The sequence below is a fragment of the Rhinoderma darwinii genome, unplaced genomic scaffold (assembly GCF_050947455.1).
Source record: "Rhinoderma darwinii isolate aRhiDar2 unplaced genomic scaffold, aRhiDar2.hap1 Scaffold_69, whole genome shotgun sequence".
In the NCBI taxonomy this organism is placed as follows: Eukaryota; Metazoa; Chordata; class Amphibia; order Anura; family Rhinodermatidae; genus Rhinoderma; species Rhinoderma darwinii.
Genome location: NW_027464249.1, coordinates 2,487,455 through 2,506,445, shown reverse-complemented (window position 1 = coordinate 2,506,445; position 18,991 = coordinate 2,487,455).

Here is an 18,991-nt window from a genome sequence, read left to right as displayed (position 1 = left end):
AGCACTAACCACCCATTATTACCCCGGTACCCACCACCACCAGGGGTGCCGGGAAGAGCTTGGTACGATCCAGTACCCGACCATCTGTTGTGATGGTCGGGTACTGGGGCGGCCGTAGGCTGGTATTATGAGGCTGGGAAGGGCCAAAATCAGTGGACCTTCCCACCCTTGTAATGCTAGGCTGCTGCTGCTGTGTTGTATCGGGCTGGTTATAAAAATGGGGGGAACCCCCACGTCGTTTTTTTTTTGGAATTTAAAAAATTTAGCAATAGACGGGTCCCCCACATTTTTAATAACCAGCCATATACAAGGCCGCAGCAGTCTGGCATTACATGGGTGGGAAGGGCCACTGGTTTTGTCCATTCCCAGGCTAATAACACTGTGTTGTATGTGGCTGGTTATGATAAATTGGGTGGAACCCCATGTCTTTTTAAAAAAAAAAAATGTAAATAAATAAATAATTTAAAAAAATGACGTGGGGTCCCCCCCACTTTTATAACCAGCCAGATACAACACAGCAGCAGCAGCCTAGCATTACAAGGGTGGGAAGGTCCACTGTTTTTGGCCCTTCCCAGCCTCATAATACCAGCCTGCGGCCGCCCCAGGGCCCGACCATCACAACAGATGGTCGGGTACTGGATCGTACCTGGCTCTTCCCGGCACCCCTGGTGGTTTTGGGTACCGGGGTAATAATGGTGGTTAGTGTTAGCCTCTGCACCGGCTAACACTAAGCCTCGCATTAGTAATGGATGTTGTCACTCAGACAGCGGCCATTACTAAAGTGGTAATAATAAAATTTGAAAAGAAAAAGACAAAGATATAGATAAAATATTTTATTGAAATAAAGCACCCCCAACACAACCCTCATTAACCATTTTATTGTAGAAAAAAAAACGTCATCTAAGTAGTCCTCGAAACCGACGTAGTCCAAACACCAAACCTGTAAAAAAATAAAATAATGAAATAAAACATGTCGTAGGCTTAGATTCAGTTTAATGTGTGATACTGACTGTTATACCATGTATAGAAGCCTCCCGTGAAGTTGACTTAGATACAGGGCGCCAGCAGACAGTATCATACATGGCCATACATACATATATACAAATATACATACATACATATATACAAACATACATACATATATACAAGCATGCACATATATACATGCAAATATACATACATGCAAACATACACACATATATACATGCAAACTATCATACATACATGCATACACACACACACACACACACACATGAAAACATACATACATACAAACAAACAAACATGCAAAGATACATACATACATATATACAAGCATGCACAAATATACATGCAAACATAAATACATGCAAACATAATTACATACATGCACATATATATAAACATACATGCAAACATACATGCAAAAATAAAAACATGCAAACATACATACATGCACATATATACATACATACATGACAACATACATACAAACATACATGACAACATACATACATGCAAACATACATACATGCAAACATACATACATGCAAACATACATACACACATGCAAACATATATACATGCAAATATACATACAAACATGCACATGTATACATACATGCCAACATACATGCAAACATACATGCACATATATACATACATACATGACAACATACATACATGCAAATATACATACATACACACATGCACATATATACATACATGCCAACATACATGCACATACATACATACATGACAACATACATACATATATATATATATATACACACATGCAAATATACATACAAACATGCATACATACATGCAAACATACATTCATGCAAACACACATACATGCAAACATACATACATACATACAAATATACATACACACATGCACATATATACATACATGACAACATACATACATACATACATACATGACAACATACATGCAAAAATACATACATGCAAACATACATACATACATGCAAATATATACATGCAAATATACATACAAACATGCACATATATACATACATGCCAACATACATGCACAGATATACATACATACATACATACATACATACATGACAACATACATACATGCCAACATACATACATACATACATACATACATGCCAACATACATACATGCCAAAAAATAATAATAATACGTTCATACTTAATTTCCTCCTGTCCGGCCTCCAGCGATGACGTTTCATCCATGTCGCCGCTGCTGCCTGTGATTGGCTGCAGAGGCGGTCACGTGGGATGAAGCGTCATCCTGACGTGCGTGACCGCCACTACAGCCTGTGATTGGCTGCAGCGGCGAAAGGGATGAAACGTCATCGCTGGAGGCCGGACAGGAGGAAAGTAAGTACGAACGTATAATTTTTATTTTTTTATTACATTTAAATGGTATTTTCCGCGCGCCGAGCATGTACTGTGAAGGGTGCTGAAAGAGTTAGTGCAGCCCATTAACTCTATCAGCACCCTGGACAGTAGCATGCTCGGCGCACGTAAGTGACAGGTTCGGTCAGAACTAGTTCGGTCCGAACCGAACTTTTTTGTGAAATTCGGCGAACTAGCCGAACCGAACTTTTGATAAGTTCGCTCATCTCTACTCCTGAGCTCAGGACAAGGGGCAAATAACAGAAAAAGTCTCTCTCCACCTGCAGCAAAATGGACAAAGTGGTTCCCCCCATTCCTCACACTGGCCCCAGAAGAAACTGCTATGGCGAAATTGCAGTTGGCAACATGTTGTCAGCAATCCTGTATTTAATAGAAGTGCATGTTCTGCACTGTGTGACCGAGGCCTAAATCTTTTCATGCATATTTTGAGCTTTTCTCAGATTTTTTCAGGGACATATTATACGATATGTAACAAACGTGGTGTTTCCTTCGAGGATTCTTACAACATTTAAAAAACACAGGAAAATATGACCTGGACATCCACAGACCCTTCCCCCCTGCCCTTTCTCATTAGTTACAACTTGTCAATAAATATGTCCTCCTGTATAACATTTTATATATGAGTAGGAAATGTCCCTACAAATTAGAAAAGATTTGGTCCCGATGGGTTAAGCTGAAAGGAACGGCTACGTAACTTGTAGCTCAAATGTGAAGGAAATCATTATCTATCCTTACAACTAAGGCTTCGTTCACATCGGCGTTGGGACTCCGTTCATGGGTTCCGTCGGACCTTTTCGCCAGGGGAACCCATGAACGGACTCCAAACGGAAACCATAGGTTTCCGTTTGCATCACCATTGATTTTAATGGTGACGGATTCGGTGCAAATGGTTTCCATTTGTCACCGTTGTGTAAGGGTTCCGTTATTTTGACGGAATAAATACCATAGTCGACTCTGCTATTCATTCTGTCAAAACGATGGAACCCTCACACAACGGTGATAAACGGAAACCATTTGCACCGGATCCGTCACCATTGAAATCCATGGTGATGCAAACGGAAACCTATGGTTTCTGTTTGTTTCAGTTTGGATTCCGTTCATGGGTTCCTCTGACGGAAAGGTTCGACGGAACCCATGAACAGAGTCCTGATGCAGATGTGAATGAAGCCTTAGATGAGGAAATGGACGCCTCTCTGTGTGACTGGTTGGGTTTGTTGGTTAAATAGAATTCAATGTGTTATTATTTGCTTTTCATGCTTTGTAGTTTTTTTGTCCGTTTTTTTTTTGCAAAATTATAAATTAAACCTTTGAAAAGTGAAAAAAAAAATGGCAGGAAAACAGTTAACAATTTTCAGATTACTATTCAGATCACTAAAATTCTAATGCCAATTTAATAAAATGTGGTGAAAATCCACATGTGAACAGACTCTAATTGAAGCTGAAGGATCTCCAGCTCGTCTTGGTGGCCGTACAACTTATTTTTCCTTTTTGGACACAATCCCCCCCGGTACTATATTGTAAAGCTTAGACACTGTTTTCTTATTTTCTCCTGTATGTATTCTGTCGTATTAGGCAATGTGAGCATTGTGTATTTTTTATATGGCTCCCATTAGTGGAATGAAGGGAAAACTTTTCCATAAGGGAGAGATGTGGGAAGGTTTTTCCTGCTTTCCTCTGATGGGATCAGATACAACAGCGATCAAACTGACCTGACAATACAAGCACGTGATACAGCCTGGAATGGAGAACATCAGTATATTGTAAAGGTTTTTTTTTTTTTTTATGTTTTGTGGCCATATAAACCCATTTAAATGTTCCTGGAAAACTCCTTGAAATATGTAGTAAATTTCATTTAGTGTTAAGTACACTGTATTATTAGGGCGCTGTACTACAGCAGTATTGTATTGTATGATGCTAATATTGTCTGACACTTATTTTGGCTCCCAGCAGTGTGTTCGGTCCGGGACTTGCGGCCGAAATACGTTCCGTCCATTACGGACGTAATGTGCTCGTGTGAATCCAGCCTTACTCTCGTCAGACATTCCTCTATTCAAATTTAATTTCTCTAACGGCAAAAGAGAGAAAATCTCAACATATTCATCACGCCAAATACGATCTCTAATCTCCGTCTTAAGGGAGCTCTCAAAACAAACATTTGGCTAACCGAACCCCATGCAGTTGAACCGCAACAGGAGCCCCAGACCCACCAGCACTCCCAGTGACTTTAGAACCTAGCGCCGCAGCCCCAGATACCGAACCGTACCATGCCGCATCAGGAGAAGGAGCAAGGGGGACCACAGGTGGTGGGACCTCACGCTGCACCAAAGCCTCTCTAACACCAGCCAGTAATTGAGCCACTACCTGTCCCAAATCAGACACAGTCAAGCTGGGGGGCTCCTGACTATGGTGTGAGCAGGGCTCAGGAAGCCTTGACCTCCTAGCTAGTCTTGACTTGGGGATTAGCGGCATATCCCTGAGCACCCCTGATGGTAAGTCTGTTTAACTTTTACCTAACAATGTCCACCACCCCGGTCTCCTTCTGCTTTATGGGAGGCTTCTGTTCTCCCTGAGGTCATCTCAGGAGCAGGACGTAGAAGAATATTTATCACCGCTTAACTGCAGTAACTCTGCTCAATCTTTATTAAAACCATAAAGAAGTACAAAATGTTAAAAAAAAAATGCAGCTCACCAAAAGACAATTAGGAAACAATGTAAGCGTCGTCTTTACCAAATCTGTACTTTTATCAATGAGAAAGGTTAAAACAACAAGCAATAGACAGACGACAATTACAGAGAGAGAAGAAAAAAATTGAATGGTCGGGCACTACAGCGAGGTAGCAGAGTGGAGGGAGTTAGCGGTCAACTACTCAGAAAATGCCTGAGATTACTTCAACAATCGGCAGAGTTGCTGGATTCTGAATATCAGTGAATGTGGCCAAACATTTAGATTTGTACCGGGGAATTGTAGACTTCCAATGTCTAGGCACAACCTAGTCTGAATAAATGGAGGAGAACCTTCTTCTGGAAAGAAATAGATCTGGAGAGAATGGAGCGGAGAGGGCATGTTCGAAGAGAGCATTTATTGCCAACCAAAATGGTGCGATGTGCCTACAATCCCATCAGATGTCAGTAAGCGTACCTACCATTCCCCCACAGCTCCAACATGTCTCCAAACACTCCATGGGTAAAGCCCATGGAGGACCACCAGGACTCCTGAACCAACATGTACGTAAAAGTTTTTCTAGTTTTGCACAATAAAAACACTTTTTAATTTTTTTACAAAATAATTTGTTTTTGTGACCCTGCATTCGAAGATGAACTGCATAGTTTTTCAACTAATCTGGTCCCCATGGCAGAAACATGTCTTTCCATCTGGCACCTCCAGCAGACTCCTTTCAGTCTAGTTTGATTTATTTTACCTCAGAGTTCCTCTTTTTCCCTTTTTTTAATTTCTTCTCTCCCCCTTTTTTTGAACTATTTCTAACAGGGGCTGTGCAGGATTAGAAAAATATGGCTGCTTTCTTCCAGAAACAGCACCACACCTATCCACAGGTTGTATTTGGTATTGCAGGTTTGCTCCATTGAAGTGAATGGTAATGAGCTGTAATACCACACACAACCTATGGACAGGTGTGGTGCTGGTTTTTGGAGAAAGCAGACAAGTTATCTTATCCTGGAGAACTCTTTGTCATGCATTGTTCTTGTGCGGAGATGCTCCCTGCATTTTCCCTTTTCCTTTATGGCCGCTGATATGTACTATTCAGCTTTATGGCCTCTGTGGTAAGTACACTGCCAGTCATTAAAGGGTTAACACTTCAGACCACTGTGGGTGATGTCACAATGAACGAGGCAGCAGTGGTAAGAAACTCCTGTAGCAATGATGATGAATGCGCTGATGTCATAAACACAAATGTTTATGACATAAAGAAGATTCCATATTAGAAGGTTTTACTGCCACATTTAGCGCCATATTGGATGGGACTGAGGACCTTGAGCTTGACTTCCCCACCAATGTCGACCTGATGTAATTTGTAGGTTCTAGCAGGGAAACCCTTCACCCAAGAGCACTTCTTCATCACAGTGATGCCATCCTCTTCATATGGGTTGTCTGTAATAGAGGAGGTTTCCAGCAGGAGATCCCCCCCTATTAGCCAGAGCAGAGACAGGTGCTACAAGGAGGCATCTGGAGGACCCGTCTCATCCGTGGATCACCCATTCATTTTAATGGGTGCCCAGGAAGAGAGACATCCGCCTAGCCAACCAGATCAGCCGATTTATGTGTTTTATGTCGTTCGTTCATTGTAATGTCTTTCCTTGAAAATCTGAGAAAATGTACAAATTCTGTTACAAATTCTATTTTGGCACCTTCTAAGCCCAGAGGAAGGGCAATCCTCCAGCCATGGTTTCCCTAGAGGTTTCCCCCACAGGGGGTTTTTCCTTTCCTGCGTGCTGGAGGGTGACTCTTCGTGAGTCGGAGGTTTGCCATTTTGGGTTTGGTCATATAATATAATAAAAGTTTTGACCATTTAACACCCAATTATAATGTTTTGTGTCTTTATTTTGCATTCTTTGGTTTTCGTGATTGGGATTCTGGGTCTATCACATATCACAAAATCATAAGGCCGGACATCTACTTCCCACACTGACATAGAATGGAGACAACAAGCGTTGCAGCACAATTAAGTGTACACATCCTTACATTAAGATATTGTATTACGGTTTGTAGTCTTTGGGGGGAATATATTAACCTTTCTACAACAGTTTACTAGCGTAGAAAATTCACAAAATGCGCAAATGTTGAAATTTTAGGGGGCAAAAAATGAGCGGGGCTTAGCAGAAATGGCCAACAATTTTACTATAATTTACGCCAGTAACTGATGTAAATTATAGCAGAAATCTATATGTATAGTGCGGCCCAGATTTATCTCTGGGGGGCGTAACAAGGCAAAGGTCCGTGCCAGACCCATACCTCCCCCCAATCAGACTGTATGCCCCCCCAATCAGACAATAAAATAAATTGTAAAAATTTACTTTAACTGTACAGCAGGCCGAAGCACGTAGAAAGTACTGATGACAGGCCGCGTTGCAGCTAAAAGATGCGACACATTTATTAAGAGTCGTTCGCCTGTTAATAAATGTGTTGCATCTTACTCCAGCAAACTGTTTAATAGGACTGGTGTATGAAACGCCAGTATTAAAGGGAATGTGTCGCTAGGAATTTATTTTTATTTTTTTCAGTTAAACAGTTAGTATATAAGTGATTACACATTGCTTTAATTTTTTTAATTTTTTCACAATTCAGGAAATATTATAAATTAGATTCTAATTTATAACATTTCCATGTGCTGGTCACTAGAGGGAGCAAATCCCAAAATTGCAGCATTGGCATGTGGTAAAGCAACCTCATTGCCTTATGCTGCAAATTTGGAGTAGACACACTCGCTCTGCCCCAGCACACACCAGTAAACATACCTACCAACTTTCAAGTATCTAATCTAAGTAGTCTCTGCCCACACATAACCGGTTCAGCCCACTCAGTATTATGTTCCCATAGGACCCCCCACACAGTGTAATGACAAATAGCTGCCCCCATACAGTTTAATGCCCCCTTAGCTGCCCCTAGTACCAGTGCGCTGATATAAAGCGCCAGTGCCCATATAGATAGTGTCACACACAGTGCCCATGTAGATGGTGCCACACACCCCAGGGATTCCACTCCAGGAGGAGCCCCTGCTGTCACTGTCCATATATGGACAGTGACGTAAGGCATTCCCTATAGGAGCAGAATCCCTGTCCAGAGCGTCGGCCACGCTGTGGCCAGGGATCGCACTCCAGGAGGAGACCTTGATGTAATTGTACATATATGGACAGTGACGACAGGCAGGGCCGCACCTGCCATTAGGCGAGGTGAGGCAGCGGCCTCAGGCGGCACCACCGAGCTAAAAATGGGGGGCGGCATATTGTGGCAGGGCCAGGGGGGATGCGTGGGGAAGGCAGGGGAGAGTACTTTACCTAGTAGACGTGCAGCACGATAGGCGCACGTCTGCTAGTACACTCCCCCTCTGTGACGCTGCACGCGCCGCGAGAGAGGAGCATAGGGAACCTGGAGGACTTCGGGAGGAGCGGCCGAACGCTCTCTCCTGAAGAAAAGAAAAGCAGCTGGTAAGTAATGAGTTGAGGACAGGAGGCTGAGTCGTTGATAAAGACTAGAGCGGCAGAGTGCCAATTACTGCGCTCAGCCTCCTGCCCTCACTAATTTAAAAGTGATGGGCTGCTACCATACTGACAAGAGGGGGGACATCTGACTGACTGCATTGGGCAGCCTTAGATGTGTGCGACATGGTGCTGCATCCTCCCACCATGTAGGGGGCGCAACTGTGCAGGCCGTGCTTTGGACTCTATATTCTCTGCTCCTCGTTACACACACTGAGGAAGCAGAGGAAGCAAGTGCAGAGGAGGAAGCTCCGACCACAGTCCGACCTGCAAGAAACCTGTGCAGCTGGAGAGATGGTAAGTTCCTGTGAGTGTGTATATATGTATACATGCCTTGTGTCTGACTGTCTGTCTATGTGTGTGTATATATGTGTCTCTATATGTATACATGCTTTGTCTGTATGTGTGTGTGTGTGTGTGTGTGTGTGTGTGTGTGTGTGTGTGTGTGTATATATATATATATATATATATATATGTGTGTCTGTATATGAATACATGCCTTGTGTCTGTCTGTCTGTATGTGTGTGTGTATATGTGTCTGTATATGTATACATGCCTTGTGTCTGTCTGTATGTGTGTGTGTATATATGTGTCGGTATATGTATACATGCCTTGTGTCTGTATGTGTGTGTGTGTGTGTGTATATGTGTCTGTATATGTATACATGCCTTGGGTCCGTCTATGTGTGTGTATATGTGTCTGTATGTGTGTACATGCCTTGTGTCTGTCTGTCTGTATATGTGTGTGTGTGTGTGTGTGTGTGTGTGTATATGTGTCTGTATATGTATACATGCCTTGGGTCCGTCTATGTGTGTGTGTATATGTGTCTGTATATGTATACATGCCTTGTGTCTGTCTATGTGTGTATATATGTGTTGGTATGTGTGTACATGCCTTGTGTCTGTCTGTCTGTATATATGTCTATGTGTATATATATGTGTCTGTATATGTATACATGCCTTGGGTCTGTCTATGTGTGTGTATATGTGTCTGTATGTGTGTACATGCCTTGTGTCTGTCTGTCTGTATATGTGTGTGTGTGCGTGTGTGTGTGTGTGTGTGTATATGTGTCTGTATATGTATACATGCCTTGGGTCCGTCTATGTGTGTGTGTATATGTGTCTGTATATGTATACATGCCTTGTGTCTGTCTATGTGTGTATATATGTGTTGGTATGTGTGTACATGCCTTGTGTCTGTCTGTCTGTATATATGTCTATGTGTATATATATGTGTCTGTATATGTATACATGCCTTGGGTCCGTCTATGTGTGTATATATGTGTTGGTATGTGTATACATGCCTTGTGTCTATCTGTCTGTCTGTCTGTATATGTGTGTGTGTGTGTGTGTGTGTGTGTGTGTGTGTGTGTGTGTGTGTGTGTGTGTGTGTGTATATGTGTCTGTATATGTTAACATGCTTTATGTCTGTGTGTCTGTGTGTGTGTGTGTGTGTGTGTGTGTGTATATATATATATATATATATATATATATATAGCAAACATAGAATGGTGACAGCACCCTGCGACACTAATGCCACCTAAACCACTAAATATAAATAAATATGCACTAAAGCTAAATCTACTTACAAATAGGGAGGTTCTTAGTGCACATTTTGATCAAAAAGTGTTAGCCCACCTGCCACGACAAGGCGACCTAATATATATGTGTATATTTGCCTGTATTTGTAGAGGGCAGCAATAGTGTCCCCCGCACAGTGCGCCATCCAACCTAAGGCCGGCCGCTAGTATAATTTAAAAAAAACAGACATAGGATTTTTTTTTTTATTGAAATAAAAACTCCCCCGCACAACCCTCTTTCACCATTTTATTAAAAAAAAAAAAACGTACAATATCGAAGTAGTCCAACTAATCTATGATTGAGGCTGGGTTCACACGACCTATTTTCAGGCGTAAACGAGGCGTATTATGCCTCGATTTACGTCTGAAAATAGGGCTACAATACGTCGGTAAACATCTGCCCATTCATTTGAATGGGTTTGCCGACGTACTGTGCCGACGACCTATCATTTACGCGTCGTCGTTTGAAAGCTGTCAAACGACGATGCGTAAAATGACTGCCTTGTCAAAAGAGGTGCAGGACACTTCTTTGGACGTTTTTGGAGCCGTTTTCTCATAGACTCCAATGAAAACAGCTCCAAAAACGGACGTAAAAAACGCCGCGAAAAACGCGAGTTGCTCAAAAAACGTCTGAAAATCAGGGTCTGTTTTCCCTTGAAAACAGCTCGGTATTTTCAGACGTTTTTGGTCACTACGTGTGCACATACCCTTAGTCTAAATGGTCCAGCCGAACATAGCAAAAAAATAAAAGTTAGCAGTATTACAAATATAAAACCTATACTTTTTTATACTCCCCTGCGCCACAATAGAAACTAGAGGTCAAGGAAAAATAATTTCCCTTCATGTAACTCTGCTTCCTGTCAACTGAAAAGTTAGCCGCCAGAGGGAAAAAATGTTTCCCCATTGTGGAGTACAAGAAAGTCTAATTCCCAGGTGGGGCTTTCTTGTACTCATCGGGGAAACATTTTTACTTCTGACAGATGATTTTTCCGTTGACAGGTTGTGTTTTACCCACCCCTGCCCTAGATTTCAATCCTACATCCGCCCCTGTGTGCAGAATATCACAAGTTCACAACAGAGCTTGCAGAGGAGAAGCGCACGCCCCTGCGGACCACGATACAGAGAGCGCGTCTAACGAGTGAGTATGGCAACTCTGCACCTCTCCTCAGCCTCCACATGTTATTGGATGAGAGGAGGAGGAGAAGGGCGGACTGTGGCTGATAACATTCACTACTGGTATATATTTATATGTGCGGTATATTCACTGCTGCTATATATGGATCTGTGCGGTATATTCACTGCTGCTATATATGGATCTGTGCGGTATATACACTGCTGCTATATATGGATCAGAGCGGTATATTCACTGCTGCTATATATGGATCAGAGCGGTATATACACTGCTGCTATATATGGATCTGTGCGGTATATTCACTGCTGCTATATATGGATCAGAGCGGTATATTCACTGCTGCTATATATGGATCTGTGCGGTATATACACTGCTGCTATATATGGATCTGTGCGGTATATTCACTGCTGCTATATATGGATCAGAGCGGTATATACACTGCTGCTATATATGGATCTGTGCAGTATATTCACTGCTGCTATGTATGGATCTGTGCGGTATATACACTGCTGCTATATATTTATATGTGCGGTATATTCACTGCTGCTATATATGGATCTGTGCGGTATATACACTGCTGCTATATATTGATCTGTGCGGTATATTCACTGCTGCTATATATGTATCAGAGCGGTATATACACTGCTGCTATATATGGATCTGTGCGGTATATTCACTGCTGCTATATATGGATCTGTGCGGTATATACACTGCTGCTATATATGGATCAGAGCGGTATATTCACTGCTGCTATATATGGATCAGAGCGGTATATACACTGCTGCTATATATGGATCTGTGCGGTATATTCACTGCTGCTATATATGGATCAGAGCGGTATATTCACTGCTGCTATATATGGATCTGTGCGGTATATACACTGCTGCTATATATGGATCTGTGCGGTATATTCACTGCTGCTATATATGGATCAGAGCGGTATATACACTGCTGCTATATATGGATCTGTGCAGTATATTCACTGCTGCTATGTATGGATCTGTGCGGTATATACACTGCTGCTATATATTTATATGTGCGGTATATTCACTGCTGCTATATATGGATCTGTGCGGTATATTCACTGCTGGTATATATGTATCAGAGCGGTATATACACTGCTGCTATATATGGATCTGTGCGGTATATACACTGCTGCTATATATGGATCTGTGCGGTATATTCACTGCTGCTATATATGGATCTGTGCGGTATATACACTGCTGCTATATATTTATATGTGCGGTATATTCACTGCTGCTATATATGGATCAGAGCGGTATATTCACCGCTGCTATATATGGATCTGTGCGGTATATACACTGCTGCTATATATGGATCTGTGCGGTATATTCACTGCTGCTATATATGGATCTGTGCGGTATATACACTGCTGCTATATACGGATCTGTGCGGTATATACACTGCTGCTATATATGGATCTGTGCGGTATATTCACTGCTGCTATATATGGATCTGTGCGGTATATACACTGCTGCTATATATGGATCTGTGCGGTATATTCACTGCTGCTATATATGGATCAGAGCGGTATATACACTGCTGCTATATATGGATCTGTGCGGTATATACACTGCTGGTATATATTTATATGTGCGGTATATACACTGCTGCTATATATGGATCTGTGCGGTATATACACTGCTGCTATATATTGATCTGTGCGGTATATACACTGCTGGTACATATTTATTTATAGGTTGTGCGCAGTTTATTTTTTGCTTTGCTACTGTGCCATATGCCTTTTTTTCTAAATATACATTTTTGCCCCTTGCAGTTAAAGGGGTTGTTCCAAGATTAAATGTTATCCCCTGTCTACAGGACAGGACATAACATGCTGATCGGTGGGGGTCTGACCACTGGGACCCCCACTGATAACTGGAACGGTGGTCCCTTGTACCCCTGAGTAACTGGAGCGGCAGGGTGTATGCTTGACCTGCAGCGTCATTAACTCAGGGGTACGAGGGAGCCCCACTGATCAGCATGTTATCTCCTATCCTGTAGACAGGGGATAACATTTAATCTTGGAACAACCCCTTTAAAGAGGCTCTGTCACCAGATTTTGCAACCCCTATCTGCTATTGCAGCAGATCGGCGCTGCAATGTAGATACGAGTAAAAAAAAATTTTTTTTTAAAAACGAGCATTTTTGGCCAAGTTATGACCATTTGTATATTTATGCAAATGAGGCTTTCTAAAGTACAACTGGGCGTGTATTGTGTGCGTACATCGGGGCGTTTTTACTTCTTTTACTAGCTGGGCGTTGTGTATAGAAGTGAATGATGCTGACGAATCAGCATCATCCACTTCTCTTCGTTACCACCCAGCTTCTGGCAGTTCACAGACACACAGCGTGTCCTCGCAAGATCACGCTGTGTCGTCACTCACTTCCTGCCCTAGGTCCTGCATCGTGTCGGCCACATCGGCACCAGAGGCTACAGTTGATTCTGCAGCAGCATCAGCGTTTGCAGGTAAGTAGCTACATCGACTTACCTGCAAACGCCGATGCTGCTGCAGAATCAACTGTAGCCTCTGGTGCCGATGTGTCCTCGCTCGTCCGACACGATGCAGGACCTCGGGCAGGAAGTGAGTGACGTCACAGCGTGATCTCGCGAGGACACGCTGTGTGTCTGTGAACTGCCAGAAGCTGGGTGGTAATGAAGAGAAGTGGATGATGCTGATTCGTCAGCATCATTCACTTCTATACACAACGCCCAGCTAGTAAAAGAAGTAAAAACGCCCAGATGTAACGAACACAATACACGCCCAGTTGTACATAACTTTAAACACGCCCAGTTGTACTTTAGAAAGCCTTATTTGCATAAATATAAAAATGGTCATAACTTGGCCAAAAATGCTCGTTTTAAAAAAAAAAAAACGTTACTCTTATCTACATTGCAGCGCCGATCTGCTGCAATAGGAGATAGGGGTTGCAAAATCTGGTGACAGAGCCTCTTTAAGACCTGGATTAGAAAAATAAAAAGGAGACACGGCGCCACATAGTGCAATAAAGCGAGGGAGTATATTGAGCAATATGACCAACAAGAAAATTGCTCACCTTAGAGAATGGATACCAGTAGGTATCACAAAAGCATGAAGCTGCAGCCAGGTCCGTACACATGCAAATAGTTTTGCTGTCAAGGTAAATAATTGAGATGATTCAGGAAAAAGGACCACCGGCGCTGCTATATAGGATGTCGAGGCAATGAAATAAATAAATCAAGCTGGCCTGATGAAGACGCCGGTCCGGCGTCGAAACGCGTAGCCCTGTCTTTACAAATAAATATTATTTATTTATTTCATTGCCTCGACATCCTATATAGCAGCGCCGGTGGTCCTTTTTCCTGAATCATCTCAATTATTTAAGACCTGAACATGCAGTGAATAGTTTTCAGATTATATTACTGGCTCGATGATCACATTCATTCCTAGTCTGGTCTGTGCAGTTTCGGTTTACAAATATTACGGATTGGTAGTGCAGATCCAACAGACGTGGACAGAAAGCAAGTGCAGCATGCGTTACTATACTGACTGTAAAGTGCCGCATGTGTTACTATACTGACTGTAAAGTGCCGCATGTGTTCCTATACTGACTGTAAGGTGCCGCATGTGTTACTATACTGACTGTAAAGTGCCGCATGTGTTACTATACTGACTGTAAAGTGCCGCATGTGTTACTATACTGACTGTAAAGTGCAGCATGCGTTACTATACTGACTGTAAAGTGCCGCATGTGTTCCTATACTGACTGTAAAGTGCCGCATGTGTTACTATACTGACTGTAAAGTGTCGAATGTGTTACTATACTGACTGTAAAGTGCCGCATGTGTTACTATACTGACTGTAAAGTGTCGAATGTGTTACTATACTGACTGTAAAGTGCCGCATGTGTTCCTATACTGACTGTAAAGTGCAGCAGGCATTACTATACTGACTGTAAAGTGCAGCATGTGTTACTATACTGACTGTAAAGTGCAGCATGCGTTACTATACTGACTGTAAAGTGCCGCATGTGTTACTATACTGACTGTAAAGTGCAGCATGCGTTACTATACTGACTGTAAAGTGCAGCGTGCGTTACTATACTGACTGTAAAGTGCCGCATGTGTTACTATACTGACTGTAAAGTGCAGCATGCGTTACTATACTGACTGTAAAGTGCCGCATGTGTTACTATACTGACTGTAAAGTGCCGCATGTGTTACTATACTGACTGTAAAGTGCAGCGTGCGTTACTATACTGACTGTAAAGTGCCGCATGTGTTACTATACTGACTGTAAAGTGCCGCATGTGTTACTATACTGACTGTAAAGTGCAGCATGCGTTACTATACTGACTGTAAAGTGCAGCGTGCGTTACTATACTGACTGTAAAGTGCCGCATGTGTTACTATACTGACTGTAAAGTGCAGCATGCGTTACTATACTGACTGTAAAGTGCCGCATGTGTTACTATACTGACTGTAAAGTGCCGCATGTGTTACTATACTGACTGTAAAGTGCAGCATGCGTTACTATACTGACTGTAAAGTGCCGCATGTGTTCCTATACTGACTGTAAAGTGCCACATGTGTTACTATACTGACTGTAAAGTGCAGCGTGCGTTACTATACTGACTGTAAAGTGCAGCGTGCGTTACTATACTGACTGTAAAGTGCCGCATGTGTTACTATACTGACTGTAAAGTGCCGCATGTGTTACTATACTGACTGTAAAGTGCAGCATGTGTTACTATACTGACTGTAAAGTGCGGCATGTGTTACTATACTGACTGTAAAGTGCCGCATGTCTTACTATACTGACTGTAAAGAGCAGCATGTGTTACTATACTGACTGTAAAGTGCCGCATGTGTTACTATACTGAATGTAAAGTGCCGCATGTATTACTATACTGACTGTAAAGAGCAGCATGTGTTACTATACTGACTGTAAAGTGCCGCATGTGTTACTATACTGACTGTAAAGTGCCGCATGTGTTACTATACTGACTGTAAAGTGCCGCATGTGTTACTATACTGACTGTAAAGTGCCGCATGTGTTACTATACTGACTGTAAAGAGCAGCATGTGTTACAATACTGACTGTAAAGTGCCGCATGTGTTACTATACTTACTGTAAAGTGCCACATGTATTACTATACTGACTGTAAAGTGCTGCATGTGTTACTATACTGACTGTAAAGTGCCGCATGTGTTACTATACTGACTGTAAAGTGCCGCATGTGTTACTATACTGACTGTAAAGTGCCGCATGTGTTACTATACTGACTGTAAAGAGCAGCATGTGTTACAATACTGACTGTAAAGTGCCGCATGTATTACTATACTTACTGTAAAGTGCCGCATGTGTTACTATACTGACTGTAAAGTGCCGCATGTGTTACTATACTTACTGTAAAGTGCAGCGTGCTGTACTATACTGACTGTAAAGTGCCACATGTGTTACTATACTGACTGTAAAGTGCCGCATGTGTTACTATACTGACTGTAAAGTGACGCATGTGTTACTATACTGACTGTAAAGTGCCGCATGTGTTACTATACTGACTGTAAAGAGCAGCATTTGTTACTATACTAACTGTAAAGTGCCGCATGTGTTACTATACTGACTGTAAAGTGCCGCATGTGTTACTATACTGACTGTAAAGTGCCGCATGTGTTACAATACTGACTGTAAAGTGCCGCATGTATTACTATACTTAGGCTGGGTTCACACATGGCGGAATTTCACTTAAATTCCGCTGCGGACACTCCGCAGCGTTAATCCGCAGCGGAGCCGTTTGTCCATTGACTTACACTTTAATTTAGCAGTGTTCGTTTAGACGAGGTGTAAAATTCCGCTGCGGAGCATAGGCTGCGGAGCGGAATTTGGTGTCCGCAGCATGCTCTGTCTGTTGCGGAGCAGTGGCGGACTCATGGCGGAATTTCTCCATTGACTTCAATGGAGATTCTAATTTCCGCAATGAAGTCCGCAGCTGTCATGCACATGTTATGTGTGCTGCGGATCCGTCTTGCTTTTTTAACTTGACATTTCTTCATTCTGGCTGGACCTATGTATTTCTAGGTCTACAGCCAGACTGAGGAAGTCAATGGGGCTCCCGTAATGACGGGAGCGTTGCTAGGAGACGTCAGTAAATAGTCACTGTCCAGGGTGCTGAAAGAGTTAAGCGATCGGCAGTAACTGTTTCTGCACCCGGGACAGTGACTACCGATCCCAATATACATGTATCTGTAAAAAAAAATGAAGTTCATACTTACCGAGAACTCCCTGCTTCTGTCTCCAGTCCGGCCTCCCAGGATGACGTTTCAGTCTAAGTGACGGCTGCAGCCAATCACAGGCTAATAACAGGCTGCAGCGGTCACATGGACTGCCGCGTCATCCAGGGAGATCGGGCTGGATGCCGAAGGAGGGACGCGTCACCAAGACAACGGGCGGTAAGTATGAATTTCTTTGACTTTCACAAGGGAAAGTGCTGTCCCTTCTCTCTATCCTGCACTGATAGGGAGAAGGGAAGTACTTTTACTGCAGTCCGCAGCAGCTAGTCCGCATCAATTTACTGCACATTTTGTGCAGATCCGCAGCAGAATCTGCAACGCAGATTCTGTGCGGCATTGATGCGGACAGTTGCGGAGGAAATCTGCCACGTGTGGTCATGCCCTTACTGTAAAGTGCCGCATGTGTTACTATACTGACTGTAAAGTGCCGCATGTGTTACTATACTGACTGTAAAGTGCCGCATGTGTTACTATACTGACTGTAAACTGCCGCATGTGTTACTATACTGACTGTAAAGAGCAGCATGTGTTATTATACTGACTGTAAAGTGCCGCATGTATTACTATACTGACTGTAAAGTGCTGCATGTGTTACTATACTGACTGTAAAGTGCCGCATGTGTTACTATACTGACTGTAAAGTGCTGCATGTGTTACTATACTGACTGTAAAGTGCTGCATGTGTTACTATACTGACTGTAAAGAGCAGCATGTGTTACAATACTGACTGTAAAATGCCGCATGTATTACTATACTTACTGTAAAGTGCCGCATGTGTTACTATACTGACTGTAAAGTGCCGCGTGTGTTACTATACTGACTGTAAAGTGCAGCGTGCGTTACTATACTGACTGTAAAGTGCCGCATGTGTTACTATACTGACTGTAAAGTGCCGCATGTGTTACTATACTGACTGTAAAGTGCCGCATGTGTTACTATACTGACTGTAAAGTGCAGCATGTGTTACTATACTGACTGTAAAGTGCCGCATGTGTTACTATACTGACTGTAAAGTGCCGCATGTATTACTATACTGACTGTAAAGTGCCGCATGTGTTACTATACTGACTGTAAAGTGACGCATGTGTTACTATACTGACTGTAAAGTGCCGCATGTGTTACTATACTGACTGTAAAGTGCCGCATGTGTTACTATACTGACTGTAAAGAGCAGCATGTGTTACTATACTGACTGTAAAGTGCCGCATGTATTACTATACTGACTGTAAAGTGCCGCATGTGTTACTATACTGACTGTAAAGTGCCGCATGTGTTACTATACTGACTTTAAAGAGCAGCATGTGTTACTATACTGACTGTAAAGTGCCGCATGTATTACTATACTGACTGTAAAGTGCCGCATGTGTTACTATAC